Below are 17,145 nucleotides of genomic sequence, written 5' to 3' on the forward strand. Positions count from 1 at the left end.
CTAAGCGCGGCTCCCTGCTCTCTGAACATGTAGCACAGCGACCTTATGATCTCTGCTTCTGCTGTGTTTGACAGCTAAGCAGCGATCATAACAGCGACTTACAAGGTCGCTGTTACGTCACCGAAAATGGTGACGTAACAGCGACGTCGTTGTCGCTGTCGTTTAGTGTGACACCAGCTTAACTTTATATCTGCAGATACATTGTTTTTTCCAATGTGACATTTCTTTTAATCGGTTTACAAGGTTAGGAAAAAACTCTTTATTTCCAGAAACAGCGCCACTTTGTTCATTGGCTGTGTATAGTATATACACTGGGTTTTTTTTTAATTATTTATTTATAAATACATAATAAAAAAAAACATGGGGTCCCCCCTAAATTGTATCAGCAGTCAAGATGAAGCAGACAGCTGGGGTCTGGTATCTGAGGCTTGGAAAACCCTTGATTATTGGGCCCTCCGCAGCCTAAAAATAGCAGGCCACAGCCACTACAGAGGTGGCGCATACAGTAGATGCGCCAATCCTGGTGCTTCACGCCCTGGCTCATCCCGTTGCCCTGGTGTGGTGACAAATGGGATAATATAAAAGGTTGATGTCAGCTGTGTAATGTCAGCTGGCATCAAGTTCAGATGTTAGTAATATTGCGGCATCTATCAGACACCCAACATTACTAACCCAGTCAGTAATAAAAAAATAAAGTCGACAAAAAAAATATATTTGAAAAAACACTCCTCAACACATTCCCTCTTTCACCAATTTATTTAAAAAAAAAATCTCAATCCAGTCCGCCGTAATTCATTTTGGAGGTCCCACGACAACTCGGTCTTCCAGGATATGGGGGGCACACTCAGTGAACACATCCCCCATATTCTGCAAGTGCAGGCACTCCATGTGAGGTGTGTGCCTGCAGTGACCTCAGTGAGAAAACTGCACTGATGTTACAGCAGTCTCTCTGCGAATGCGGCTGCCACACTTTAGTTGGAATGTGGCCATGAATATGCATATCGCATGCTTGCAGTTACATGATCACTCTGTCTCACCACCACCAGAGGTCAATCCACACAGCACAATGCTCACGATGTGAGAATTCACAAGACTGCAGTCACTCTACTTTAATGAAAAACCTGGACAAGCCATTTAAAGGCTTTTTTAATAAAAAAAAAAATAGTAATTGTGCAAATTTCAAGTTGGCCACTAGGGCTTTTTAGATTCATACTATCTGTCATTTCAGGAGGAGTTTTCAGTAAGCTCCTTATCATCAGAGACAGAATTACAATGACAGGTATCACCTCTCTACACAGCTAACACCAGATCCACCAATCACAATGGGAGATGTCACAGCTGACCCTGCTTCCCCTTCTTTCATAGTCACTTTTGCACAATCTCGTTAGGTGCTTCAATAAGAAAGATCGGGTCTGAGTCTTTCTATTACAGTTAATGTTCATTTGGATTTCCTATAACAACTGGAACTTAAGCTCTGATTTATCACTGCTAATTCTCTGTACTTTTAGAACTATTTTTTAAATTGTTTTTCTTTTGTAAGCATTTTTTTTTCCTTAACTACTTTGCAATCCAGATTTATGAAATGTGACTTACCAAAGGTCGTCTTTTTGTATCACAGCCCGCTCCAGTCTTTGCCTTGACTAAGATTTCTGGCAGCATCTTGGGTTCATTTTTAGACAAATATGCAACTTTTTAAATGATTTATGATTTTTGGGTGCCAAAAGTTGCAAAAACTTATTACAGACAAAAATAAACTACATTTTTTTATTTTGCAACAAATTCATGAAGTGCGTGCCCCAGTTTGCCGTATTTGGCTTCAAACACATCAGCAAAAACCTCAAGGCAAAAAAAAAAAAGAAAAGTGACTTCAAGTAAATGCAAATAATGAAATGGAGCTTTAGAATTCAATAGAGCCCCAGTGTAAAAGTTGCAAGAATTCTAAATTTTCTTTTTTAATAAAGATTGTAATTTGTAAAAATAATTGTCACTTTTTTTTTAAAGACATTTAATACAAAAAAACCCTGAATTAAGTAATTAGGTCATTTTCTGATGATATACGGGGACCAAGTCATTAACTGGCATAGTGCACAATGGCACTTCACCAGTCTTATTAAAGTACAAATGTATTAAGAGGTAAATGCATTTTCTGAGTGGCGTGCCCTCAGTGTTTCGCTCCAGAAATGCCATTCCAGTTACGGACCGGAGTAACATTTCTGCCTTACAAAACACATACAATTTTCATGAATTGGACAGGCAGATGTGGCCATTCTTCATCCTTGCCCCAGCTCTTCACCAGCTCCGCTCAATTCAGTATAGTTGATTAAGGCCGTCATAAAAACACCAAAAGTTGCAAGATTTTTGTGGAACTAACTTTTCAAAACTTTTACATTTTTCTGGTGTAAAAGTTTTAATGAATCAGCTGTGGGGTTAATCTGCAGGTTAATAGTGTTCTGAACCTGCCCGGCGACCACATTTACAGACCCACTGCCAGGAGGTATGGTTTCCTTGAAAGAGTGAACTAGGCTGTGTCCTTAGGGCAGGAGTGAGGAACCTCCGGCCTACGGGCCGCACGCTGCCAGCGATGAATTTTTCTGCAGCTCCCGGGCAGATTCCCAGGGGGAGCAATGCTTGGGCAACTGTTGCGGGCGGGGGCCAGACCGTAGTAGGGGGCTGCTCGTGGATGCTCGGATCTGGGGCTTTACTGCAGCTCGAGTGGGAACCAGACCCGGGCTCGAGCAGCGGTTCGTCGCCCACAAGTGAAAAGGGGATATTTACAAGGGAGATTGTCTGTGACGCCACCCGTGGGTTGCGGTGATGGGATGGTGGCACCGCCGCTGCCTCTATGGACTGTGCCCGGGACTGATGGTGTGGGGCAGCAAGGTGGGATCCCCTCCACGGGTAGGGGAGTTGTAGTCCCGGGGCCCAGTTGGGAGTTGTGGTGGTGGCAGGAATTAAAGGAATCAGCACACTTACGCGGGCTTTATACGCTACGATAAATCTAACGAGATGTCGGCGGGATCACGTTGTAAGTGACGCACATCCGGCATCGTTAGTGATATTGTAGCGTTTGACAACTATGAACGAGCAGAAATACTCACCTTCTCGTTCATCGCTGACACATTGCTCATTTTCTAAAAATCGCACGTTCTGTTGTTCATCGGTCCCGAGGCAGCACACATCGCTCCGTGTGACACCCCGGGAACGATGAACTGCAGCTTACCTGCGGCCGCCGGCAATGCTGAAGGAAGGAGATGGGTGGAATGTTTACATCCCACTCATCTTCGCCCCTCCGCTTCTATTGGCCAGCTGCCGTGTGACGTCGCTGTGACACCGAACGTCCCTCCCCCTTCAGGAAGTGGATGTTTACCACCCACTGCGAGGTTGTTTGGAAGGTAAGTACGTGTGATGGGGGAGTTACAGCATTGTGCGACACGGGCAAGAAAATGCCCGTGCCGCACAAACGATGGGGGCGGGTGCGATCGCAAACACTGATGTGGTGAGTCCAATAAACACAGTGTTTTGTAAACCAAATTGCTGGTAACTGGTGCGCTCGGCTGCTGTGAAAACGGGCCCCTCACCCAGGGGTGTAATACGGGTGCTCTTCTCCTGCCTGAGGTCTGTGACTGCTCCGTGCACAGGTCCGGACCGGGTCCCGACAGTCAGCACCGGGGGGGCCACTACCCTGTCCCGGTCCACTTCGGGTCCCACAAGCGGCTGGCCTATTCCTGAGGCCCTTACTGCCCCTCTTCTCAAGCTCCACACAGGAGCTCCTTCCAGACTCCACACTTCCTGCAGACTGACTGCCCACTGCAAACTGGAAACTCCCTATATAGTTTCCATCAAGACACTTCAGACTCTCAGCTCCGCCTACTGGTGTTGTGTGTCACTGTGTTAGAAACTCCCCAAAGGAGAGTGAAATCTGCACCAGAAAGATGGATGCAAACCTCTGCGACACCCTGGTTTTGCCAGGACCTTTAAATCCCTACATGCACATACCAATAGGTCTTCACACTGGTCATTGCGAGCATGTTCAAGACTTCAAGATTAGTGCTGTGTGCCCCCTCTAGTGCTGTGTGCTCCCTAGTGTTGTGTGCTTCCCTAGTGCTGTGTACCAACCCCCCAGTGCTGTATGCCCCCCAATGCTGTGATCCCTCAGTGTTGTGTTCCCCCCAGTGTTGTGTACCTCCCCAGTGCTGTGCACCCCCCCCCAGTGCTTTGTACCCCTAGTGATGCCCGTGCCCCTAGTGATGTCTGTGCTCTGCAGGTGCTGTATCCCCATCTCCTAGTGCTGTGTCCCCACCCCCTAGTGATGTGTGCCCCCTGGTGCTGTGTGCACTTCCCAGTGCTGTGTACCATGCCCCCAGTGCTATGTTCAACCCTCAGTGCTGTGTGTTCCCTAATGCTGTGTATCCCCCATGATGTGTTTCACCCACAGTGTTGTGTTACTCCCAGTGCTATGTACCCCACAGTGCTGTGTACCATAGCCCCTCCTGTGATGTATATACCCCAGCCTCTCCTGTCATGAATATGTCCCAGCATCTCCTGTGATGTGTATGCCCCCAGCATCTCCTGTGATGTGTATTCTCCAGCCCCTCCTTTGATATATACATCACAGGAGATGCTGGGGGCATATACAGCACATCAGGAACTGGGGCATACACATCACTGGGGGGGTTGGAGCATATACATCACATTGGAGATACATCATACTGGAGACACTGGGGGCATACACATCACATGAGAGTCTGGGGCATATACATCACAGGGAGGGCTGGGGCATATACATCACAGGAGGGGCTGGTGGCATATACATCACATTGGAGATGCTGAGGGCATACACATCACAGGAGAGACTGGGGCATACACATCACAGGAAGGGCTGGGGCATATACATCACAGGAGAGGCTGGTGGCACATACATGACAGGAGGGGCGGAGAACATATACATCACAGGATGTATATGCTGGGGCATAAACATCACAGGAGAGGCTGAGGCATAAACATCACAGGAGGGGCTGGAGGCATATACATCACAGGAGGGGCTGGGGAATATATATTACATGAAGGGCTGGGGGCATATGCATCACAGGAGGGACTGGGCATATACATGTTACGCTCCCCGGGTCCTCGGCTCCCCTCCCCGGGTCCTCTGCTCCGCTCCCCGGGTCCTCAGTCCCGCTCCCCGGCTCACCTGCCACGCTCCCCGCTCCCCAGCCTCCGGGGCCCGTCCTTCCCAGGCCCCCTGGTCTCCGATCCCGGCGCCCGACGGCTTCCCAGGCCCTGGCCGGCTCCCCTGCGTCCTCCTCTCAGCTTCCTTCCCTGGCTTCTGGCACCCGAGCCGCGCGCATGCGCATTAGGGCGCGCGCGCGGTCACTGACCCTTTCTTAAAGGGCCAGCGTCCATTAACAGGAAATGAGGCTAAACAGGTACAGGGTATAAAGGGGTTTATTGTCCAAGGGGGCGGGGCCTGATCTTCGTGTTTCCTAAGCTAGGAGTCAGGTCTCCTGGTGTCGCTGTGCATATACTCACCTATCTCTCTTGTAGAGCCGTGCCTGCCTCGCCATCCAGTCCTGCCGTATCCTGAACCCCGAACGCTGTCCATCTGCCATCCTGACAGTCCGCACCATCTCGGATCCCTGCGGTGACCCGTCATCTCGCTCCAAAGGTTCCGGACCCCGCCTAACGTCATCTCGGCTTCCGAACCTGAGCTGCGTCACCCGGACTACCACCCGTGACTCCGTGGTCCCAGGGACTTCTCCGCTATACTCGTGTGCACGGACTGTTCTGCTGTTTATAGTGTTCCAGCTACCGGACTCTTTACTACCATCTAGGAGTTCGGCCCAGTGGATCCACCTCCTGGGTCTGCCCGTCCACCTGGCCGTGACAGTAAGATCAGGCCATTGATCCCGCTGCAGCACTAGCAGCCGTACAGGAGGAACTCCAACGCCAGCGTGAAGTACAGACCCGCATGCTGCAATTCATGTCTTCTGTGGACGCCCGCCTGAACACGCTACAAGCGTCAGTTACGTCTTCAGCATCCCGGGCCTCCACTAGTCAATCCACGGATCCAGCTCCTGTGGCGACTTCTTCTGATACCACCAGACTTCGGTTGGCTTCACCACCCCGGTACGCCGGAGACCCCAAGACCTGCAGGGGATTCTTAAACCAATGCTCCCTCCATTTCACGCAGCTGCCGCATTTGTTTGCCTCCGACCACGCCAAGGTCGCCTTCATCATGTCCCATCTAGAGGGTGAGGCACTGGCGTGGATGAACCCCTTGTGGGAGAAGGGGGATCCTGTGACCACGAACATCCAGGAGTTCCTGCAGGCATTCCGTGGTACCTTTGATGAGCCCGGACGCGCCTCCGCGTCTGCTTCGTCTCTTCTCCGGTTACGTCAGGGGACTCTGACGGTGGGTCAATACGCGATCCGGTTTCGCACCCTGGCCTCAGAACTCGGGTGGAACAACGAGGCCCTAACCGCCGCCTTCTGGGAAGGACTCTCAGGGCGAATTAAAGACGAGCTGGCGGGTCGTGACGTACCGACCACCCTGGATGCCCTGATTGCCCTAGCAATTCGAGTGGACATTCGCTTTCAGGAGCGATCCAAGGAAGTGTCCCGTGAGAGACGTCCGGTACGGCATTCCTCTCCTCCGCAGAAAACCCCCGTACTTCAGTCATCGACAGCTGGGGCCCCCGTCCACGAGCCCATGCAGATCGACCGAGTGCGGCAGTCTGAACAACGTCGAGCAGAGCGGCTCGCCAAGGGTCTCTGCTTTTACTGCGGTGAGGGCACACACCTGCTACGCTCCTGTCCAGAGAGGCCGGGAAACTCCAAAGCCTAGGGTTGGTAGGAGAGGCCACCCTAGGTGCTGGGACTCTCTCTGACCCGGTTACATGGACAGTGCAAGTGACAACGGGAGAGACGCGGTTCACGGCTGATGCCTACCTCGATTCCGGGGCAGCAGGCAATTTCATCCAGCAGGCCACGGTGGACACGTACCAGGTGCCTGTTATTCCACTCGACAAGCCTCTAGTGATTGCCTCTGTGGATGGGAGACCCCTCTCTGACACCATCACCTGGATCACCAGGCCGGTCGAACTGCGTATCGGTGCCCTTCACACCGAGAACATCGCTTTCTACGTCCTCCCACACATGTCCCATCAGATCCTGCTGGGACTTCCATGGTTGCGGACACACGAACCATCAGTCAGCTGGGGCACTGGCGAAATCACCCGATGGGGCTCTTCGTGTCATGAGAGGTGCCTAAAGTCCATACAACCCATCCGACGACCTCCGGTTCCAGAGAACCTACCGGGGCTGCCCTCGGCCTATTGGTCCTTTGCAGATGTCTTTGATAAAAAGGAATCCGAGGTACTGCCGCCACATCGTCCATACGATTGTGCCATCGACCTGCTCCCAGGAACAACACCACCACGAGGACGGATATATCCTTTATCTCCAGCCGAAACAAGGGCCATGTCTGCTTACATCTCAGAGAGCCTGGCTAGGGGATTCATTCGGAGATCCTCCTCTCCTGCTGGAGCAGGTTTTTTCTTTGTCAAGAAGAAAGAGGGCGACTTACGCCCATGCATAGACTACCGGGGTTTGAATCAAATCACCGTAAAAAACAAGTACCCTCTGCCGCTCATCCCCGAATTGTTTGACCGGCTTAGAGGAGCTCGTGTGTTCACCAAGCTGGATCTTCGGGGTGCTTACAATCTGGTACGCATCCGCTCTGGTGACGAATGGAAGACCGCGTTCAATATGCGCGATGGACATTATGAATACTGCGTGATGCCATTCGGCCTGTGTAACGCTCCTGCCATCTTTCAAGAACTGGTGAACGACGTATTCCGGGACCTTCTCTACATCTGTGTGGTAGTGTATCTAGATGACATCCTTGTCTTCTCTCCAGACCTCCAAACCCACAGAGAAAACGTACAGCTGGTTCTACAAAGACTGAGAGAGAATCGTCTGTACGCAAAGTATGAGAAATGTGTCTTTGAGCAGTCTTCTCTCCCCTTTCTGGGGTACATCATCTCTGATACTGGACTGCAGATGGATCCCAAGAAGGTCTCCGCCATTCTCAACTGGCCTCCTCCTTCTGGACTGAAGGCAATCCAACGCTTCCTGGGATTCGCCAACTACTACCGCCAGTTTATCCCTCACTTCTCGGCCTTGACTGCTCCTCTCTCCGCTTTGACTAAGAAGGAGGCTAATCCAAAGGACTGGTCACCTGCGGCCGACGCCGCGTTTGGCTCTTTGAAGCGGGCTTTTGCTTCCTCTCCTGTACTCCACCGTCCGGAGTTAAACCGCCAGTTCACCTTGGAGGTGGATGCCTCCTCCTCAGGAGCCGGAGCAGTGCTCATGCAAAAATCCTCCTCCGGGAAGATGGTGACTTGCGGATTCTTCTCCAAGGGCTTCTCAGCGCCTGAACGCAACTACACCATCGGTGACCGAGAGCTCTTGGCAGTCAAACTGGCTTTGGAGGAATGGCGCTACCTCCTGGAAGGTGCAGTGTACCCCGTGATTATTTACACGGACCACAAGAACTTGGAATACCTACGGTCCGCTCAGCGTCTGAACCCACGGCAAGCCAGGTGGTCCCTATTCTTTGCCAGGTTTGATTTCCAGCTTCACTTCCGACCCGCGGACAAGAATGTACGCGCTGATGCCTTGTCCAGGTCTTTCATGCCCATGGAGCAGGAGGAAGAGACTACCCAACCCATCATTTGTCCTAGTAAAATCATTCCGGTGGCCCCTGTCACCCTGGCCCAGATACCGCCCGGGAAGACCTATGTCTCTGAGGTAGACAGGAAAAAAGTGTTACACTGGGGTCATGCCTCGAAAACAGCCGGTCATGCTGGTCAGAAAAAGACATGGGGTGCGATAGTACGTCATTATTGGTGGCCATCCCTTCGCACGGACGTCGCTGCTTTTGTATCCGCCTGCTCCTCTTGTGCTAGGAACAAGACGCCCAAACGCCTCCCATATGGCCGTCTTCTGCCTCTGCCGATACCCTCAGTTCCGTGGCAACACATAGCAATGGACTTTATTACGGACTTGCCATTGTCCTCCGGACACACAGTCATATGGGTCGTGGTGGACCGGTTCTCTAAAATGGCTCATTTCGTCCCTATGGCTGGACTGCCCTCTGCTCAGGAACTCGCGGACGCCTATATACAACACATCTTCCGCTTGCATGGCTTTCCATTACACATCGTATCCGACAGAGGAACTCAGTTCACCTCCCGCTTCTGGAGGGCTCTCTGTAAACATCTGGGAGTGACTCTGGACTTTTCATCTGCATACCATCCTCAGTCAAATGGCCAGGTAGAGAGGGTCAATCAAATCTTGACCTCTTTCTTACGTCACTATGTTAACGCCCATCACGACGACTGGTCCGCTCTTCTTCCTTGGGCTGAATTCTCCCACAACCACCACATCAGTGAGTCGTCCTCCAGCTCTCCCTTCCATGTCGTTTACGGACTTCAGCCTTCCATCCCATTGCCTGTATCCCCTTCTTCGGATGTCCCTGCTGCAGATACTGTAGCCCGTGACTTTGCAAACATTTGGGACTCTGTCAAAGCGTCCCTTGGACGTGCTTCCCTGCGGATGAAAAGACACGCAGACAAGAAACGTCTGGACCCTCCGTGTTTCTCTCCTGGAGATCTCGTCTGGCTTGCTTCCAAGTACGTCCGCCTGAAGATACCATCATACAAGCTGGGCCCTCGCTACATTGGGCCGTTTAAGGTCCTCAACAAGATCAATGAGGTCTCCTACAAGCTACAGCTCCCGGCCACGATGAGGATACCCAACTCATTCCACGTCTCCCTGCTCAAGCCGGTTGTCCTTGGTCCCTTCTCCGCTGCTGCCAGTCCGGCTCCTCCACCTATTGCCGATGACGACATCTATGCGGTAAGGGATATCGTGGCCATGAAGACCGTACGAGGTCGACAGTTCTTCCTGGTGGACTGGGAGGGGTATGGTCCTGAGGATAGGTCCTGGGAGCCCAGGGAGAACGTGGGCACTCCTCTGATACGTGCCTTCATGTCCCGGTTGCGGGGAGGGGGGCGTGGGGGGGGGGTACTGTTACGCTCCCCGGGTCCTCGGCTCCCCTCCCCGGGTCCTCTGCTCCGCTCCCCGGGTCCTCAGTCCCGCTCCCCGGCTCACCTGCCACGCTCCCCGCTCCCCAGCCTCCGGGGCCCGTCCTTCCCAGGCCCCCTGGTCTCCGATCCCGGCGCCCGACGGCTTCCCAGGCCCTGGCCGGCTCCCCTGCGTCCTCCTCTCAGCTTCCTTCCCTGGCTTCTGGCACCCGAGCCGCGCGCATGCGCATTAGGGCGCGCGCGCGGTCACTGACCCTTTCTTAAAGGGCCAGCGTCCATTAACAGGAAATGAGGCTAAACAGGTACAGGGTATAAAGGGGTTTATTGTCCAAGGGGGCGGGGCCTGATCTTCGTGTTTCCTAAGCTAGGAGTCAGGTCTCCTGGTGTCGCTGTGCATATACTCACCTATCTCTCTTGTAGAGCCGTGCCTGCCTCGCCATCCAGTCCTGCCGTATCCTGAACCCCGAACGCTGTCCATCTGCCATCCTGACAGTCCGCACCATCTCGGATCCCTGCGGTGACCCGTCATCTCGCTCCAAAGGTTCCGGACCCCGCCTAACGTCATCTCGGCTTCCGAACCTGAGCTGCGTCACCCGGACTACCACCCGTGACTCCGTGGTCCCAGGGACTTCTCCGCTATACTCGTGTGCACGGACTGTTCTGCTGTTTATAGTGTTCCAGCTACCGGACTCTTTACTACCATCTAGGAGTTCGGCTCAGTGGATCCACCTCCTGGGTCTGCCCGTCCACCTGGCCGTGACAGTACATCACATTAGGGACTGGTGGCATATACATTGCAGGTGGGGCTGGGGGCATATACATCACAGGAGGGGCTGGGGAATATACATTACAGGAGTGGCTGGGGAATATACATTACAGGAGGGACTGGGAGCATATACATCACAGGAGGGGCTGGGAGGTATATACATGTCCCCAGCCCTTCGTGTGATGTATGTGCACCCAGTGTCTGATGTGATGTATATACAGAAGTCCCTGCATCTCCTATGTGATGTATATGCCCCCAGCCCCTTCAGTGATGTATGTGCCTTCCATGTCTCCTGTGATTTATATACAGTTGTCCCAGTGTCTATGTGATGTATATGGTTAACCAATCTTAATATCACAGAGTTGACTGCGCTCCAGAACAAGACAAACCTGGAAAAGCAGTTGTGAAAAGCAACATGATCAATATCAGCTAATATCAGAGCCGCACCAAAGAGAAGCAGAAGTTAAATGTTTGACCAAATATAGCAGGGCCATTTTGATATTGATTTTGTGCGGCCCCCGAAGGTTGGTAGAAATTTCCAAATGGCCCTTGGTAGAAAAAAGGTTCCCCATCCCTGCCTTAGGGGTTATAATCTATATTCAATTTTGCATCCAAATGTGTGTTTTTTTTTTAAAGAGATATCTTTTAATGGAAGTACATAATCTGCATTGAAATTTTAAAATGGAACAATAGAATGGTAGGAAAGTTTGATCAACACCTATGAAAAATGCTTATTTTTTCATTTTATAGGTATTGAGAGAATAAAAAAATGTTCGTGAAAGTGGGTACTTTTTAATAAAATAATCCATCTGTCCTTCCATCCATCCATATATACATACAGTACATCCTTCCATCCTTTTTTGAGATCTTATGTAATATATCAATACCAAGTAGCAAGTTAAGTGTACAGGAAATTAAGCAGGGTTTTCTAAATATTTTAAAAATATACATCAGAAAATTGTGATGTGTATTTGTATTCAGTCCAATAGTCAATACTTTGTAGAAACACCTTTCACTGCAATTACTGCTGCATATGCACCGCCCCTGCAGCAGTCGAAGTGCTCGGATCCGGGGTTGCTATGGCTCGAGGGTCTCCAGACCCGGAGGCTTGTGGCCACTTCGAAGTGTAAAAGGGGGTATTTACAAGGGAGAGTTCGTGACGCCACCCGTGGTTCGCGGTAAGGGAAGTACCGCCACTGTTGATGGGAGTACCCAGGAAAGATTGAGCGGGGCAGCTAAATGATGTCCCCTCCACGGGTAGGGGAGACCCCGAGACTGTTGAGGATAGGTGGAGGATGGCGTGGTGCAGGCTGTGGGGCAGGCAGGATGCAGGGAGAGCAGTGTACTTAGACTGTGTAGATGTTCGTACAACCTTGAAGCAGACTGACACAGAAGTAAACCAAGTCTCTGGGTGCCGCTGCCACTCTGGGGAGCTCATTCGGGAATCCGTCCCCGCTAGTATTGTCTAGTGGAATGGAGCCTGCCTCCATGCACATGTAGATAGATATTTCTATTAAAAGGAGAAGAAAAAAAAATAGAAAGGAGTGGAGTTCCCTGTGACACCCTGATGAGGTCAGGGGCGTCACACATATCTTTTGGGGGATGTCTCTACTAGCTTTGCACATCTAAATTGTTGACCATTTTTCTCGCTCAGTGAGATGGAGACTAGTGAAGAGCACATCCGTGAATATTCAGGTTCACTGAACCAGCACGACAAAAAAAAAACCATCTAGTTCGCCGAACCCGAACAACGAACCTCATACAAGTCAATAGGGTCAAGACATTTGGGGTTGTAAAATGGTCGTAGTAAGTGCTATGTACTGTGAGATTGCACCCAGTTCACACACCCCAACATGGATTTTTTTACTCACTTTTGCTGCGATGCAAGGTAGCATAAGAGAACACACAGTTCAAATAAAGTCCAGCAGTTTATTAAACAAGACATAAACCACACTCTGGGTACATTACAAACAAAAAGAAGCATCAATACATTTGTGCATTGGAGCAGCCTCTCGACACACTGGGGGCAGTACAATACAGGTGATCCAGAAGGCTGACCGAGGTGTGACTACACAGGCGCATAGTAATCAGGTCTCACACATCTACCTTTGAAGGGACTCCTGAGAGATTCCAGGAGGGGGCGTGGCCTCCATGTCCACTCAAAGGGTGTGATAGAGAGCCTGGTTGCTAGGTGGCGTAGGCAGGCACAGTGGAGAGAGGAAGTAGAGAAGAGAGAGGAGACAGGAGTCTGGAAGTGGAGCTCAGAGGGAGCAGACGTGCAGAACCCACTAGTGAGCCAGTTTAGTGTGCAGCTCAGGGAGAGCAGACGTGAGGAGCAGACCCTGGAGCTGTTGCAGTCTAACAGCATCCGCGCAGTGACTACCGACGGGGGAGATCAGTCACCTGGTAGTGCCACCCGAAATCCACCCAAGGCTAGAGAGAGCAAAGGGGTGGCAGAGTAAAGGGGACTGCCAGGGAGGTACCAGGCCCGCAAGTGTAACAGGTCCCAGTGCAGAGATAGATTCACCTTTCTTCTGCCAAACCTGCCTGAGGGGGCACTTTAGACCCTCAAGACAACACCACAGAGTCCGCAGCCACGTTGCAAAGAGAGGGCCCATAGTTCACAGGAGGCAAGCAGCCGGAGTGACCTGGTCCAGGCTACAAGCAAACGGGCCGAAACTAGGGGAGAACAGGCAGCAGCAACTTCCCTGGGTGACCCCTGTAGGGACTTCAAGTTGGGGTCACCACAAAAACATAAAGGGCTAAGGAAGGCGAGTTGGTAGTCACCTCATCAGCCAGCCAGAAGGATTCCTGGTTTCAGCCTGGTTCATCCCAGCTACACCCGGGTTACTCACCCTGCCACCTAATGTGAGTAAAACCCCTGAAAGACATTCTGCTTGTGCGTGTGAGTTATTCTGCGACTTTGTGGTGCCACACACTTACACAGGGCCCTGGGGCTTGCCTCACTCTCGGGAGGCCACTACAACTGACTGCACCCACCATCAGCCCCAGGCACCCCTTAATCTGCAGTGGCGGTCACCCTGACCGCAATACCGAGAGTGGCGTCACGAAAATCTTAAAAGAAGGTTCCCTACCTGTGACCAGACTGTTCCATCCACGTGGAGTCCCTGAAGGTAATGCACCGACACAACACCTGTGGGGCTTCACACATGTAGCACTACAAGTACCAGCATGAAACTCCAGGTTCACACCACTTATATAGGACATACCGGCCATTACCAATGTAGCTGGTCGCTATCTCAGAATACATAGCAGAGGGAGGAGGGACGGAGCGCTGCCTCTATCTCCTCCTTCTACCTCTAGCTCCTCCCTCTGCCTCTAAATTCTTCCTTCACCCACTATCAGAGGATCTCATGAGTAAAAAACGCTTTCTCCTATCTCAGTAATAAGATAGTTTTCACTGAATACAAGAATTTTGATAATGACTGATCATTTTTTAAAGAAGCAAATTTGTCTGATAAGATATATTACAGAGTAGCTAATTTTCATGTGTACTATTGATTATGAAATAAAAATGACAGTTATGCTTTAAGTTTCAGGAATTCTATCAGAGCAAGCTAAAAAATTCTAGATATTATAAAAATAACTCACTACTCTGTTGTAAGACTAAAGGGGGCTTTACACGGTAGCAATATCGGTAACTATATCGCTATCGTGCGTACCCGCCCCCATTGTTTGTGCAACACGGGCATATCGCTGCCCGTCTCGCACAAAATTGCACTCCCCCGTCAGATGGCTTATCTGCCCTGCGACGTCGCTATGGCCGGCGATCCGCCTATTTTTTAAGGGGGCAGGTTGTGCAGCGTCACAGCGACGTCACACGGCAGCTGTCCAATAGAAGCGGAGGGGCGGAGATGAGCGGGACGTAAACATCCCGCCCACTTCCTTCCTTCCGCATTGCCGGTGGAGGCAGGTAAGGAGATGTTCCTCGCTCCTGCGGTGTCACACATAGCGATGTGTGCTGCCGCAGGAACGAGGAACAACATTGCTAATGAGAGGTGACCGATTTTTGGTTTTAGTACGACCTCTCCGCGGCAAATGATTTTTGCCACTTTTGCGATCATTTTAGGTCGCACAAAAGTGTCACACGCTGCGATAATGTTAATGACGCCGGATGTGCGTCACTAACGACGTGACCCCGACGATAAAACATTAACGATATCGTAGCGTGTAAAGCCCCCTTAAGTCTTACAGGGTGTAATGTGAAAAAAACTGTGGAAAAGCTCATGGGGTATGAAGATTTTCTCAAAACATACACTATCTATTATCTATCTACTGTACATTTCATTAGTATTTGGTACCATTGGCCTTAAAGGGCAATTTCATTACTGGCTACATTGATATTATGTTAAGAAACAAGGCTTCTCTCAAATACCTTGTGTTGCCAATAGTGCCTGCGTGGTTCGTTGGCCTTCAGTATAATTCTGAATATTATTGGTCATGCTTTACAGTTGGACGAGCACACAGATTTAAATACACACCAGGACAATGTGGGACCACGTATGGATATTGGTGTTTACAGGTTGACCCTGGTCAAATTATATGGTTCTGAGCTAGAGGTGCCTCTTCCCCCTCCCCCCTCCTCCCCCCCCCCCCCCCCCGTTCTACCAACCCACTATGGTCATTTGATGATATCAATAGCATCCTTATTGGGTGCTCTTGATGGCTCGCATTAACAGTGGGGGCACTTGCCTTGTTGTATAACAAAACAGCACTTATTATAAACATATGGGATGGTGGTATCGATCGCTTTATTGTGTGGCACTACATAGACTTGTATGTTATGTATGGATTCTTAAACATTGTGCTTATCTCATGTGAATGTGACGGAGGTACCAGCTGTGCTGGACAACAGCGCGACAGTGCGCCTCCTTGGTATGTCGAGCCTCCACGCATGCGCTTACAGGTACAGCATCTTGCGTTCTCATGACCCAGTTGACTCGCCGTCCATGCTCCTCTGCGCACGCGCTACTGATTACACACACGGTCCGGACCGCGCCTGCGCCAGCGTCACGACACAGGTGACTGACCTTACCTAACCTTAAATACCCCTCAAACTCTGTACGCTTACACTTTTCTTTCCCTGACGAAGCCGCAGCGGCGGCGATACGCGTGGGAACCCTGGTGCACCCACGTGCCCTGCCATGGTCTGCTCCCCTTGGTCTATAGCCTTATAGGTTTAGCCTCCCCCTCTCTCTCCCTCCCCCCCCCTCCCCTGGGGGTGATATAACTCATTGGTGCATCATTGCTGCTATTTGTGTTTGGGATTGAGCAGCCCACGCTGTATTATTGTATGCATTCATTTTTGTGGCCACGGGCTTAGGTCTTATATTAGCCTTATAGCCATAGACCCCTTCTAAGTACTTTTGGGGTTACACTTTATATGTGGCATCATATATGTGTATGTGGTTTCCTTGTGTCCAGGCATAGAATTTTATGTTGCATAAGATTGTTTATATTTATAACTGTTGCAAACTGCCATTCATGTGACCTGCTTTTTTGTTGGGACTTGCATACCATGCTCAATTGGGGGATGTGGGCTTAACTAATTTTGGCAATATACTAATGTATTAATGGATTACACGGGCACCTTATGGTCTGCATTGTTACAATTGTGGGGGCCAGGTTGTTTGTTTTATGGTTCACGGTTTTAATGGTGTTTTATTGCATTTAAGTGTACGAATAAAGATTTTTGATAATATACTTAGGTTGTGCGGATATGTGCAATGTCTTTTTCTCCTTGTGGCTACTATTTTTTCCATTGCATTCCAGCACCCTTTGACTACATATATAAATGCTGTTGTGGTGCACTCCTCCCCTCCTCTTCTTGCCAATAGTGCCTGTGATCATCGCTATTGCTGTCCACTCCCCCCCTTTGCGTGACCCCCGAGATCCTTGACTTCTGATGTCCAGTGATGTTACATCACAGCATCACAGCATCACAGCCCATCATCTCCCTGCTCCCTCCTCCTTCACTGCAGAGCGTGCAAACAGGTGCGATGCTGGGCTTTGACGAGCAGTGAACTCCCCTCCCAGCCCAGTGACTCACGGAGACTGGGGCCAGCCGCGATGATGTCAGGTAAACAGGAAATTGATGTGACATGATGCACATCAGAGGTCACAGAATCCAAATGTCACGCGATGGGGAAGAGTGGACCACAATAGCGCCACTCACAGGCACTATTGGCAACACAAGGTATTTAAGAAAAACCTTGTTTCTCAACAAAATATCGATGTGTCTACTAATTA

Source organism: Anomaloglossus baeobatrachus, chromosome 1 (genome assembly GCF_048569485.1).
Source record: "Anomaloglossus baeobatrachus isolate aAnoBae1 chromosome 1, aAnoBae1.hap1, whole genome shotgun sequence".
NCBI classification, from domain to species: Eukaryota; Metazoa; Chordata; class Amphibia; order Anura; family Aromobatidae; genus Anomaloglossus; species Anomaloglossus baeobatrachus.